The following is a 13,281-nucleotide window of genomic DNA, read 5'->3' on the forward strand; positions in this document are numbered from 1 at the left end:
CTGGTTTTGTCAACACGCTAATATATAAATTATCGTATATAATCTACTGGGGGCTTCACAGACTTCGTTTTGGCAGTATACTCGCCCCTTATTTCAGGGTTATATTTTTTTCATTTAGTCAGATAATTTAATTACCCTGGTCAAGAGGAAATTCTTAATTTATTCATTTTAATATTCCATATATAACAATTTTTTCTGGGAATATGGAGAATTTTTCTGAAGAAGACGACGCTCAGCAATTCAAAGATGACTTGGACTCTTTTATTAAAGATTCTGTCCAGAAAGCGGTATCTTCTTCAATTTCTGGGTTTTCTAAAACATTTGAGGCCTCTATCAAGAAGTTAATCTCTTCTGCCTCGCCTTCTAAATCCAAAAAAAGAAAGGCAGACAAGGCTCAGGAGGAATCCGACTCTCCGGCAAAAAAGGTACCTAACCAGTCCCCTAGCACTTCCTTTCCTATACAGATCACTAATCTGGGAGACACTGATGATGATATGGGTGATTCAGATTCGGATAAAGATTCGGATAAGGAGGATCCAGACATAATGATCTGGCCAGGGCCTATGGAGAAGAGGCGTAAAACTTCTCTGAGTAAACTGGGAGAGTCTTCCTCTCAATCAAAATTGAAGAATACTTTATTGGATTTCGCGGGTCAACCAATGTTTGACCCATCCCTTATCCGTCACCCAAATTCCACTGAATGGACTCCCTGTGATCATGTCTCAGAATACGTACTGAAGAATTTACGTCAACCACTAGATAAATTAGTACGCAACAGACTTAAATCTGAGTGCCCCAGACCTTCCCTGCCAAACAACATCACCAATACTCCGGCCATTGATCCAAACATGATAATGTTTTTCACAAAATTTGGGAAAGATCCCAAAAAAGGTGTGGACAGAGCTTGGACCAACTGTCAGGACAGGTTGCTCGACATCTCTGGTCCGCTCACTAGAATTTTAGATCTAGCAGAAGAGGCTAGAATGGAGAGTAAAAAAGTGGATCCGGTTGTACTCTCAAATTGGGCCCAACGGGCGATATGTCTTCTTGGAAATGCTAACGCCTCTATGGCACAGGAAAGACGGAAAAGTCTACTCCTCAAAATCGACCCTAAACTTAATTCGCTCGCAACCAAGGAGACGGGTCCAGAAGCCAATGGTTTGCTGTTTGGAGACTCTTTCCTCAAAGAACTCAGCAAATATGTTCAAACTTTCACCTCAATGGACAAGGCGCAGTCTTCCATGAACAAAATCTTTCACTCCCGTGTTTTTGGAAGAGCCGGCAAAGGCAGGAGCCGCTTTGCCGGCCGTTACACCCAGAGGGGTGCGGTCAATCAGACCAGAGGCTCCTCTTCGTACCCTCAGGAGTACAAGCCACAGTTCTATCCACAAAGGTATCGCTCCTTCAGACGTGGCTTCAGATCCAGAGGCTCCCAAAACGCAGGTAAGCGTTCCTCCTTATGGCTCATTGTTGGTGGGAGGCCGGACAGCTATGTTTGTGACAAATTGGCGGTCCTTAACCGCAGATCCTTGGGTCCTTCAGACAATTTCAGGTTATCATATAGAACTCTATTCAATTCCTTTCCAACATCGTCCTCCAAAACCCTTAAAGTTTTCCGAACAACAAAACACTCTTCTTTCACGCGAGGTCCATTCCTTGATTCTCAAGCAGGCGATAGAGCCATGCGTCCCTCACCCTTCAGGCTTTACAAGCACTCTGTTTCTGGTGCAAAAGAAGAACAAGAAATTTCGTCCTGTGATAAACCTCAAGTTTTTCAACAAATTTGTCGTCTATCACCATTTCAAGATGGAAACTATTCTCCATCTTCGAGATTCGTTGTTAACAAATGATTGGATGGTCCGACTAGACTTACAAGATGCATATCTTTCCATTCCCATCCATCACTACTTCAGAAAGTTCCTACAATTCCAGTGGAACGGCCAATTTTATCGATTTACATGTCTTCCATTTGGTCTCTCCTCGGCTCCTTGGTGCTTTACCAAGGTGCTGAAGCCAGTCATAACTCATTTACGAGCTCAGGGAGTCAGAATTATCGTCTACTTAGACGACTTCCTTATCCTACACCAGGACAGGTCCACTCTCATACAGCATGTAAACATGTTAGTTTCTCTCCTTCAGGGATTAGGTTTTCTAATAAACAACGACAAATCCAACCTCATTCCATCTCATCACATGGAATTTTTGGGTTTCCTTATAAACTCTACCAAGGCTACTCTTCATCTTCCGGCCCAGAAAATTTCCCATATCAAGAAGGAAATACACTTGGTCCTCAGCAAATCACAACTTACGATCAAGAGTCTCGCCCGGATAATCGGTCTTTTAGCTTCATCCATTCAAGCTATTTTTCCAGGTCCCCTTCATTATCGAGCACTCCAGAGATTAAAAATCCGGCATCTCAGAGAAGGCTTTACTTACGAAGACCTAATTTTGCTGGATCACGAATCCCGGATCGAACTTCAATGGTGGCTCGATCATCTAGATGCTTGGAATGGCCGGGCAATATTCTCTACAGCACCAGATCTTGTTTTAGAATCCGATGCAAGTCGGACTGGTTGGGGCGCAAGATGCGCTCAGTTCTCGACTGGAGGTTTATGGTCAAGAGAGGAGTCATATCTGCACATAAATTGTTTAGAGATTCTTGCAGGTTCCTTTGCGATCCAAACCTTCGCCAAAGACAGGGTAAGCTGTTCTATTCTCCTCCGGATGGACAACCTTTCCGCGGTTCGTTACATAAATCATCTCGGGGGTACTCGGTCAAAACCCCTTGCCGAATTGGCAAAGAGTCTATGGGAATTCTGTCTCCAAAATCAAATTTCGCTCCGTGCAGAGTACCTTCCAGGAGAGATGAACACAATCGCAGATTGGTGTTCAAGATACCTTCAAGATTCCAGCGATTGGCGTCTTCACCCCTCAATATTCAACGTTCTTTCTTCCAAATTCGGTCCCTTCTCGGTCGATCTTTTTGCTTCCCGTTTAAACACCCAGATCCCTCGGTTCTACAGCTGGCGACCAGACCCCCAAGCTTTCGCCACCAATGCTTTCCAACAGGACTGGTCCAATCAAACCAACTATGCTTTTCCTCCTTTCATAATGATTTCCAGAGTTTTGGCGCAGGTTCGACGTCAATCCACCAGAGTACTCTTGATTACCCCTCTCTGGCAGGGTCAGCCTTGGTTCCCGTTAGCTCTCGAACTTCTTATAGATCTCCCCGTTCTTCTTCCAAATTTTCCATCTCTGCTATTGAACCCTCAAGGTCATCCCCACGACCTGATACTCAGTCAATCCCTCCAGTTAGTTGCTTGGATGGTTTCGGGTCTGCCTGGAGAACCCCAGGAATTTCGCAGGAAGCTGCAAGCTTCATACGACAAGCCTGGGCTCCTGGCACAACCAAAGCTTACAAGTCAGCATGGTCAGCCTGGCATAATTGGTGTTTGCTCAGGGGTGCCAATCCCACTTCAGCGGATATAGTCCTAGTTGTTAATTTCTTAGCCTCATTGGCAGCTCAAGGAAAGGCCTACAGAACGGTCAACATGTACAGGTCGGCAATTTCCGCGGAACATGACAGAGTAAATAATAAACCTGTCGGTGAACATCCTCTGATTTGCCGTTTATTGAAAGGAATCCGTTTCACTAAACCCCCTTTACCGAAGTACAATTACATGTGGGATGTTAATGTAATTTTACAATTTTTCTTATCTCAACCGTCCAATTCCCTTCTATCTCTAAAGTTGCTTTCTGCCAAATTAACCATGCTTCTTTGTTTGGTTTCCCTAAAACGTATTTCTGATGTTAGAGCTTTAGATGTCACCTCAGTCCAGTATACTCCTCAAGGTGTTTTCTTTCAGGTACAAAGACGAACAAAAACTAATTTAATGTCTGTGTTTTATCCTTATTTTCCTGAACATGTTAACTTATGTGTCGGAAATTGTTTGAAGGAATACATTTCTAGAACTAAGGATTTGAGGAAGTCCTCTGAAGCTCAACTCCTCGTCTCTTTCAGACCCCCTCATAAACCTGTAACCTCCACTACTTTAGCACGATGGGTGAAATGGATAATGGAATTAGCTGGCATTAACACTTCCACTTTTGGTGCCCATTCTACCAGAGGAGCTATGGCTTCCAAAGCTTTTTGGACAGGTTTGAGCTTGGGGGACATTCTCAAATCCGCTGATTGGTCTAATGTCTCAACCTTTAGAACCTTTTATTGCAAACCTGTGTCTCATGTAGCTAATTCAATAATTTCTATGCTTTGAACTAAGCATAATAGGAGCCTCCGTGCTTGTAATAAAATGGAGATTTTCTTAGCTTTAGTGAAAGAAAGTCTTGATTTTATTAAAACACGGAGGCGAGTATTATCCCACCGCTTTGGGTCTATTATTAACCCTCCCTTTACTCTCATTAGGTACAACTTCCACCACCAACCAGTCAGCCTAGGATCCTTTCCGCATCCTTCCAGGATAATCTGCAGGCGGCAACTTCCTCGACTCAAGAAACGTCTCTATTTCAAGACCTCTTCTTTCCCAAGTTGGATCAAAAGACTATTCATGTTATTTATCGTTTTGAGGCTCTATTTTCAGTTATATTGGCATGTATTATTTTGCTGTTGATAATACCTTTATTCAGAGTGTCTTAACTGCTCTGCAAGAAAAGAGGACTTGTTGCTATCAGCCAATATGTTTATACCCTTCTATGCATCTGATTGGTTACATTCTGTATGACATACTGTATGACATACTCATTTATTTGTAGTTTCCCAGCGGGGTTTGCTGGGATTTGTAGTTTCTTGGCTGCTATTTGAATTAAAGCAAGAGAAGATAAGCATAATACTCGCCTCCGTGTTTTAATAAAATCAAGACTTTCTTTCACTAAAGCTAAGAAAATCTCCATTCCTCTACTAAGAAGTTTCTGTCTACGGAATCAGAACTTTAAAAATCTCTAACCACATTTTGTCTGATTATAAGCTAAGGCATTATTTATTGCCTCTGATAAATAACGATACAACGGGGTACGTTATTTATCAAGTACAACACATACCACCTATCGTGAGTTTAGCTCAAAATTTAGCAGATTTTGGTGTTTAACGCACCAAAACCCACAAGTTACAGTAATCACCTATGTTTTCTCTTGTTAAATTTCAGGACGTTTGACCTGCTGAAAGTTAATGAATGCTGGGTTACTTGACGCATCTGATAATTATCGGATGCTACAAATAAAACCAAACTTCTAATTCTTCCTGTGCGTAAACAGGGTTTTGCGTTCGGTACGGCATGTATCGAGTCACTCATAATTAGACCACCAGAATTGCAGTAGTGCTGTGCAGCGCCTATTTAGGTCCTGCCCAACGGGTTATGGTTCTATTTATCACACCTAATAAATAAATATACCACAGGGTACATTATTTACCAGGGTCGATAAACAGCAGCTATTACAAATTGGTGGGGAATAACATGCGGATTTTGGTGTCTAACACAACAAAATCCGCATAATACGGTAAATCCTGTATGCTTTTCCCCTGTTAAATTTCGACCGGTTTGAACAGCTAACTCATTTTTCGACCAATGCGTAAACAGGGGTTTTCACACGGGTCAGAATATACCGACCAACTCGTTATTAGGGGTTTAGTTCCCTTCCTTCATTCTCCTCGTGGACTTTTTGCTCATACAGAAGAAGTCTGCACGTGGTGCCTTAAAAACACCAAAAGGTAAATAAAATTACAAAGGGACATGCAACACGGTTTGGTAGCCAGATGTCTATAACATCAAATGTAATCCTGAATAAAGAGCATGTGACCAGAGAGAACAAACATTTCAGCACTTTGTGATGGGTGAACTGCCCCACTCATAACCCACTTCATTGTCCGATTATACCCATAATGAGAAAAGCGTATGCTAAAAGTGCCTAAATCATTTACACTGGATGTAGCAGACACCATGCACATGCATAGGAAATCTAATATTGGTCAACCCTTTGTAGCATTCAGTTAAATATATCGGTGCTACCTCTACGATTTGTTCGTATCTATGCAGTCAAAGCATTACAATGCAGAGAGATGGGTTAAAAAAGCGGGCTGGTGTACTGCGCTCTCGGATAATTTCAAACACAAAAAGCAGTTCTTTCCACCACTACACGCATTCTATTTGAAGACATGTTTCCAAGGACGAGATCACACACCACTCTGAAATATATGCCAATAACGCAAGATCTGGGGTATTTAGAGGTATATACTTCATATAATGTAGATGTAAATACCCCCTATAATAAAGCGTCCTTGTGAAAGAAATATGATGTGTGACGTGGACACATAACGAGGAAAAAGGGACGTTTAAAGAAGGAGCGTGATATGCATGAAGGAGGTGAATGATGGGCATGGTAGGTGCATGCTCGATGTAGACAGGATGCAAGAATGATGGAGAAGGGGTGCACCATCGAGGTAGAGGGGTACTCGATCTGTTATGAAGACGTATGAAGAGACACAAGTGGGAACGAAGGGGATTCATGTTATGTGAAAGAAAGGACCTGATGTGTGGAGGGGTAAGCGACTGAAGGCGAGGCAAGCAGAATGGGTGGGGTGGAATAGGTTACGTGACATGACAATGGAAAAGGAGACTAGGCAATGACAATAATGTCACAATGATGTGAAAGCTGTACAACGCTGGTGCCACTGGTGCTGCTTGCCCGTCTTTGTCTGACAGCTCCATTTATTTTCAGGCATCGATCAACTAGTCGCTCCTGCGCACTGAGCACAACAACCACTTACCCACCTCCCTCAACTCCGCCTTCACTTTCCCATCAACGCCCAACCCCGTGAACCATACAACATACCGCAGCTCTGGGCAGCCCCGGGGGGCGACAGCAATCGGTGCAAGGCGTCGTGAAAGCCTCGATGCCGGAGCGCTCCGTTTCTCACTCCTCCGTCTCTCTTCCCTCAACCCGCTGTTCCGCTTGCGGATGAGAGGACATCCAGTGACGTTTTAGTCACGTGCTCACAACAGAAGACCTTCAAGCGCGCATGCGCATTATAAGCTCCTATTGAGGGCGGCTGTGGCTCCCGGAAAGTACTGGCGGTAGAGTGAAACTTGAAGACCTCACAGCTAAGCTGGTGAGGGTTGCTTGGAACTTCGCAAGGGACAACATTCTTAAACGGGTACATTAATTTTCGTTACCAGGATGCCAGCGCTACGTTTCGTGGTTTGTTTATTGAGTAGTAGAATAGTAAACAGTTTTCAAAAGCAAATCTCAAAGATGTTTAACAGTGTTGCCCTACCTGTAACTTTCCTGTCCTCCTTGCCCAGCCATCGCACCATGGCGGCAGCAGCTGTGGGTAAAGATGATATTCATTTAAAACATATAGTGTGTACTTTAGATTGGTTTTGTTTGACATGACAAGACTTAAGCCTTTAACAGAAGTTGGAGGTGGGGAAGGGGCTTGAGTGAGAAGGGCTTGCCCGGTCTCCTCCTGGGCCAGTGGGGCGTGGTGGTGCGTTCCAGCAACGCTTCAGGGCCCTGATTGAATTATTTGACACGAGTGGGGGTCTTGGAATAGGGTTTTATCTGTGAGGAAGTTGTGGGTGGTCTCCTTGGCCGTTAATGTCACACCCAGGGGTAGGGCGTGGTCAGTTGCTGTCATCCAGGGTGTTGGTAGGCCAGAGTGATTAAGGCATATATTTAGACTACTTTGGTGGCTTGATTGGTACTTGCAAATTATCCCTGGACTAAGCAGAGATGTTCAGGCCTTGAAAGCCTTCCAGGAGGAGGGTAGGGAGCACTTGTTGCAGGTGGGTATATTTGAGTAGGCATGGTGGGTTTGAAATGCCCTAAAAGGGCATCTTTGGAGGGAGTGACTGCTGCTCTTATGGCATGTGCATCCTTTCTGTGCAACCCAAGAAAGTGTGTCAAAAAGCACTACCGGGAGGCGGGCACACTCCGTACCTGCTGTAGAGCATGTAGGTGCGGCTATCGAGGCATCCATTTCGTCAGATCAGACAGCAGTGTATCCTCCATGAGGCAAGGAGGCCTGCACCTTGCTTGGTATGCCGGCGCTGCTGAGGGAGCGCGTCGAAGGGTAGGGACGGTGTTCTCACTTTAGTGCTGCATTGTTGGGTTTTCCCCAGCAACGGGATGAGCGCAGCAGCCATTCAAAAATCAACAAAGTGCAATTCTCAGAGTTCTTCAGTGTTAACCTGTGGAGGAAAACAATGTTCAGCAAACACACAGTTAACGACGACTTATGAGGCCAGTTTCAGGGAGTAAAGGTAAAGTAATGGGCACTGATCAGAATTACACCAGCAGGTCACTCTGGGCGGCACTGGGGAGGCCCGCTGCAGGGGTGCAGTAAGCCATTGGGTGCCCAGTGGTTTTAAATGGGAGTTGGTCTTCGGGACAAACATGCTCTGGCTAGGAAGCTAGTCAGAGACAAAAAGCAGGTAGGTTGTAGATGTGGGGTACTTGGGGATTTAGGTGCACCTTTGGTCCTTTTCTCCAGTCCCAGGAGCGACAGATGCAGGGGTGTCCTTAAGCATCAGCTTTCTCCACCCGGGAGCACTCACAGTTATGGGGTCTTGCGTGGTGAGGCTGCAGGCACAGTCAGTGAGTCCAGCAGGGATCAACCCAGGGTGGTCTAGAGCTCAGAGTACCCAGGGGACATCATTGGCACCAGTGACCCACATTAGGTTGGATCAGGGGTGACAGGTGCAGTGGTTGCTGGAGGTGTCGGATTTTCCCTCACAACAAGGCTGCAGGAGAGGGGCCTGCATGCAGAGGCTGCAGGCGACTTGGGGGAGTTAAAGATAGGTGAGACCACACTGGACCCGGACTCTTGACAGCTGGGGAACCTTTCTGGCACCATTGGTTGGCTTCACCTCAGGCCATGGACGTCGGTTGCAGAGGTCACTTCATGTGTCAGGTCTTTGCTGTTTTGGAGGCTGCAGAGTCCATTCTTGAGACTGTTACTGAGCAGATCCGCTGCTCATGGGAGTCTTGAGTCTCTATGGAAGGCAGGCAGTCCTTTTGGGTTTCTGGAGGCTCAGCTACAGGACGAGTCATCTTTTTGGGAAGAGTCCGTCGAGGGTAGCAGACTTGCCAGTGGGGTTGGTACCAGGACTGCTGTTTCTTCCTTCCCTCTTCTGCAGGCGCGACTCCTCTGTGTCCTTTTCTTCTTAGGTAGTCAGGATCAGAGTTCTTGGGTTCAGAGGCAACACCTAAATACTCAATTTAAGGCTGTTACAGGGAGTGCCAGGTGGTAGCCAATGGGCTGACAGTGTTTAGGGTGACTACTTACGTTCTATGACCACTTCCGTTGGGAAGGGGGCATAACCCTGACCCTAGTGGCCTAATTCCTTCTAAGCCAAGATGGAGGAATTTAAAAAGTGGTATCCACTTCAGCGTGTCCACCTTAGGGGTGGGACTGGCATGAAGTGAGCACACCTCCTAATCTGCCTAATTTTTCTGCCTGTTATGCCACCAAAAGTGGGGTCAGGACACTGGGGTCGGTCATCTCTGCCATTTGGAGGGACTTGGGTCGCATTACAAAGGCAACTTGGACTTTGTAATGCTATAGCTCTCTCCTTAGGGGTCAGAAACGTAGCTAAGGTGGGTGAACTGGTCAGGACCAGTCAATAAACACACTAGCAGGCTAGTAGGTTTTTCACGGGGCACCTCTAAGATGGCCTCTGGGCGCATTTATTAGTAAATACCTTACTGGAACAGTGAGGGTTGTAGACGTGGGAAACTTGGGGATGTAGGTGCAACTTTGGTCCTTTTCTCCAGGCCCAAGAGCGACAGATGCAGGGGCGTCGTTAAACATCAGGTTTCTCCACCCGGGAGCACTCACAGTTAGGCGGTCTTGCGTGTTGAGGCTGCAGGCACAGTCAGGGATTCCAGCAGGGGTCAACCAAGGGTGGTCTCGAGCTCAAGGTACCCAGGGAACATCATTGGCACCAGTGACCCACATTAGGTTGGGTCAGGGGTGACTGGTGTAGTGGTTGCTGGAGGTGTTGGGTTTTCTCTCACCACAAGGCTGCAGGAGAGGGGGCCTGCATGCAGAGGCTGCAGGCGACTTGGGGGAGTTTAAGATGGGTGAGACCACACTGGACGTCGGGTGCAGAGGTCACTTCAGGTGTCAGGTCTTTGCTGTTTTGGAGGCTGCAGAGTCCATTCTTGAGACTGTTAGAGAGCAGATCCGCTGCTTATGGGAGTCTTGAGTCTCTATGGAAGGCAGGCAGTCCTTTTGGGTTTCTGGAGGCTCAGCTACAGGGCGAGTCATCTTTTTGGGAAGAGTCCGTCAAGGGTAGCAGCCTTGCCAGTGGTTTTGGTACCAGGACTGCTGTTTCCTCCTTCCCTCTTATGCAGGCGCGACTCCTCTCTGTCCTTTTCTTCTTAGGTAGTCAGGATCAGAGGCGCCACCTAAATACTCAATTTAAGGCTGTTACAGGGAGTGCCAGGTGGTAGCCAATGGGCCGACAGTGTTTAGGGTGACTACACACGTTCTATGACCACTTCCGTTGGGAAATGGGCATAACCCTGACCCTAGTGGCCTAATTCCTTCTAAGCCAAGATGGAGGAATTTAAAAAGTGGTATCCACTTCAGCGTGTCCACCTTAGGGGTGGGACTGGCATGAAGTGGGCACACTTCCTAATCTGCCTAATTTTCCACCTGTTATGCCACCAAAAGTGGGGTCAGGACAGTGAGGTCGGTCATCTCTGCCATTTGGAGGGACCTGGGTCGCATTACAAAGGCAACTTGGCCTTTGTAATGCTGTGGCTCTCCCCTTGGGGGTCAGACAGGTAGCTAAGGTGGGTAAACTGGTCAGGACCAGTCAATAAACACACTAGCAGGCTAGTAGTTTTTTCAGGGGGCAGCTCTAAGATGCCCTCTCAGCACATTTATTAGTAAATCCCTTACTGGAACAGTGAGGGTTTATTAATCTGAGATCTTCGACACCAAACATCCCTGGGTTCAGAGAAGCCATGTAGCTGGCACAGGGGTGTAGAATTTCATAAAATATCTACTTGTTCATGGGACAGGTTGCTTCATAGATCTAGGTGTCCTGTGAAAAAATCTACTTGTCCCTTTGGTGCCAGGTAGTGTGACGACAAATTATGGCAGCAATCTTATTATGCATGGCTTTGCAATTCCTATCGCCCGACGCCCAGGACACATTGTTTGAAGTCAAGGGCAACAAGTATTCATGTTTATTTAGTCCTTGTGACAACTGGGCCCAACCCCCTGCAGCACAAACCCTTTGGCTGCCAGTTCACAGACAAATAAACTGTCTACAGTTGAAGTAATGTGTGTCCATATATTAATGCTGTTCAACTTGTATTTATGGTTCATTAATGGAAAGTCTTCATTATTAGGGTGAGCGCTGTAAATAAATGTTTTGAGGACCTAATGCACTGCTGACAGTGGTTCCAGTAAAAAACCCAAAAAGTGTACACACATTTGAAAAGTTTAACAATATGAGGCTAAGCATAATGCTCCCAGAATGTTCTCTGATTAGATGCAAATGTTTGCAGAAGCTTGTAAGCAAGTGTGATGATTTTTGCTTTCAAAATAAAATGTGCAGGAAAAATGCAAGTAAAATAAAGGTTTCGCTACAATGAAATCTTAGGTGTTATTTATTTGAAGCGTCATTTAGGTAAAATTTGTTGTTGCATGTTAGTATTTCCAAAAAATATTCGTAATGGAAAATCAGTGTAGCCATTTTCAACAAGATTAAGGGAGGCATGGAAATAAACAAGCACTGGCAAAGCCAACTGATCTGACTTTTTTTTTTTTTTTTTGCAAGTATTTTGGTTTTGGCAATGCGTGTCTTGCTTTGACATGACTTTTGTAACACTTTATTGTTGTGGGAACTGTCAGGCCCTCACCATTGTAAAAAGCACTGGGAAAAAGAAAGAAAAAAGTTTTTGGTCTCAAAAAGCACACATTGCCACCAGTGGTGCAACAAAGGCCCCACCCCCCAGGGCCCCCCTCAGCACAGCACCTGCCCTGAATGAGTCTTTGGGGTGGGGGCACTTGAAGTTCTTTTTAGTAGGGGAGCCCCCTACAGTATCATTACGGCACTGATTGCCACAGTAGTTAATGGCACTGAAGAAAACTTCTTTGTGTGCCAATATGCTCCTTGTGAAAGCAGAACGCGATCACTCACAGTAAAGCTAACCAATAGATAGAGAGAGAAATAGAAGTTTAATACAAACAAAATGTCTTTGTTAACGCTAGACCTAATAAGGGATCAAGGGCCAGATGTAGCAAAGGGTTTTTCCCATTCTGTGTCAATGGGAAAATGTGTTCGTACATATGGCCCCTAATTCTTAAAGAAAGTCACAAAAGTGCGCCTATGGTGTATGTCTTTGAATTAGTGGCTTTCATGAATTCACAAGAACTTACAGAAGTGGACCAGAAAATGATACTCCTAGAAAATATTTGTGAACTGTATTTTAGCACAAGCAAATATGCATGTGTAGACTTGCTCATTTGAAAATCTATTGAGCGTTTACAAGTTCACTTTCCCTTCAACCACTTTTGTTTCCCAACGCTGGAAGAACGTCTACTTCTGCCATTGTCAAGAGTATATTTCCAACCTTTCTCATTACGGGAAAAGATTAAAGAAGAGCTGGTGAAAATCCTTAAAACATGGAAGGTAGTAGGTTTGCAGGCTCAAAGGCATTCCAGCCCTGGAACTAATGCTGCTTCCTCCAGCCCCAGTATGTAGATCTGTGCAAAGGTGGCAAAATAAGAAAATGTATTGCTGCATTCCTATAAACTGGTTGGGACACCTTGAAGAAGAGAGTGCCAGGCTCCCCAGTACATGTGCCCTTTGATTCAAAGAGAGTTCACAAGGAAGGGGCCTGGGCACCTCTTAGGAAGGAGATGAGCCTGACGAGACGAATAAAGAGTAGGGCTGAGGCCCTGAGGTAACCTTCTTTTTGATACACATATCACTGTAGCTGACATCCCGGTATGCAAACTAGTCAATCTCATGGCCTGCATTGTGGGGCTGTTAACTTTAGGGATGCTTCTGCTGTGACAGACTACTTTCGGGAGGAAGAGAGAGTAGAGAAATGGGCCCTTCAAAAGGAAGCAGACCTCCAACATAAACTTCATAGACACAAACTCTAAATCACATTTGGTGTCTGGAAATTAACTAAAAGAAGGGAAAGTGTAGAGACCAAAAATTGTCAACTGTCATGCAGCCAGTTGGGCCATGGGCAGAGGAGAAGCTCTGCAAGACTTTTTTTTGTAACCAGGACTGGGGGCTA

At 45.4% G+C, this 13,281-nt stretch overlaps 1 protein-coding gene and 1 long non-coding RNA gene across 8 annotated transcripts in view; one reads left to right on the top strand and one right to left on the bottom strand.

Annotated features, from left to right (window-relative positions):
• Positions 1-6,993, bottom strand: part of KIDINS220 (kinase D interacting substrate 220) — a 987,486-nt gene extending 980,493 nt beyond the window's left edge. For 3 of the 6 annotated variants that reach the window (XM_069235892.1, XM_069235890.1, XM_069235888.1), the window contains exon 1: positions 6,844-6,993. The gene's annotated coding sequence lies outside the window, so the exon portion shown is untranslated. The remainder of the gene's footprint in view (positions 1-6,843) is intronic. The other 3 variants (XM_069235889.1, XM_069235887.1, XM_069235891.1) reach the window with 2 other exon arrangements.
• A 64-nt stretch (positions 6,994-7,057) lies between these two features.
• The window catches only part of LOC138296599 (uncharacterized), a 433,062-nt gene continuing 426,838 nt past the window's right edge, over positions 7,058-13,281 (top strand). For both annotated transcript variants that reach the window (XR_011203868.1, XR_011203867.1), the window contains exon 1: positions 7,058-7,165. This is a non-coding gene — a long non-coding RNA (uncharacterized lncRNA). The remainder of the gene's footprint in view (positions 7,166-13,281) is intronic.

This window comes from Pleurodeles waltl, chromosome 5 (genome assembly GCF_031143425.1).
Source record: "Pleurodeles waltl isolate 20211129_DDA chromosome 5, aPleWal1.hap1.20221129, whole genome shotgun sequence".
Classification (NCBI taxonomy): domain Eukaryota; kingdom Metazoa; phylum Chordata; class Amphibia; order Caudata; family Salamandridae; genus Pleurodeles; species Pleurodeles waltl.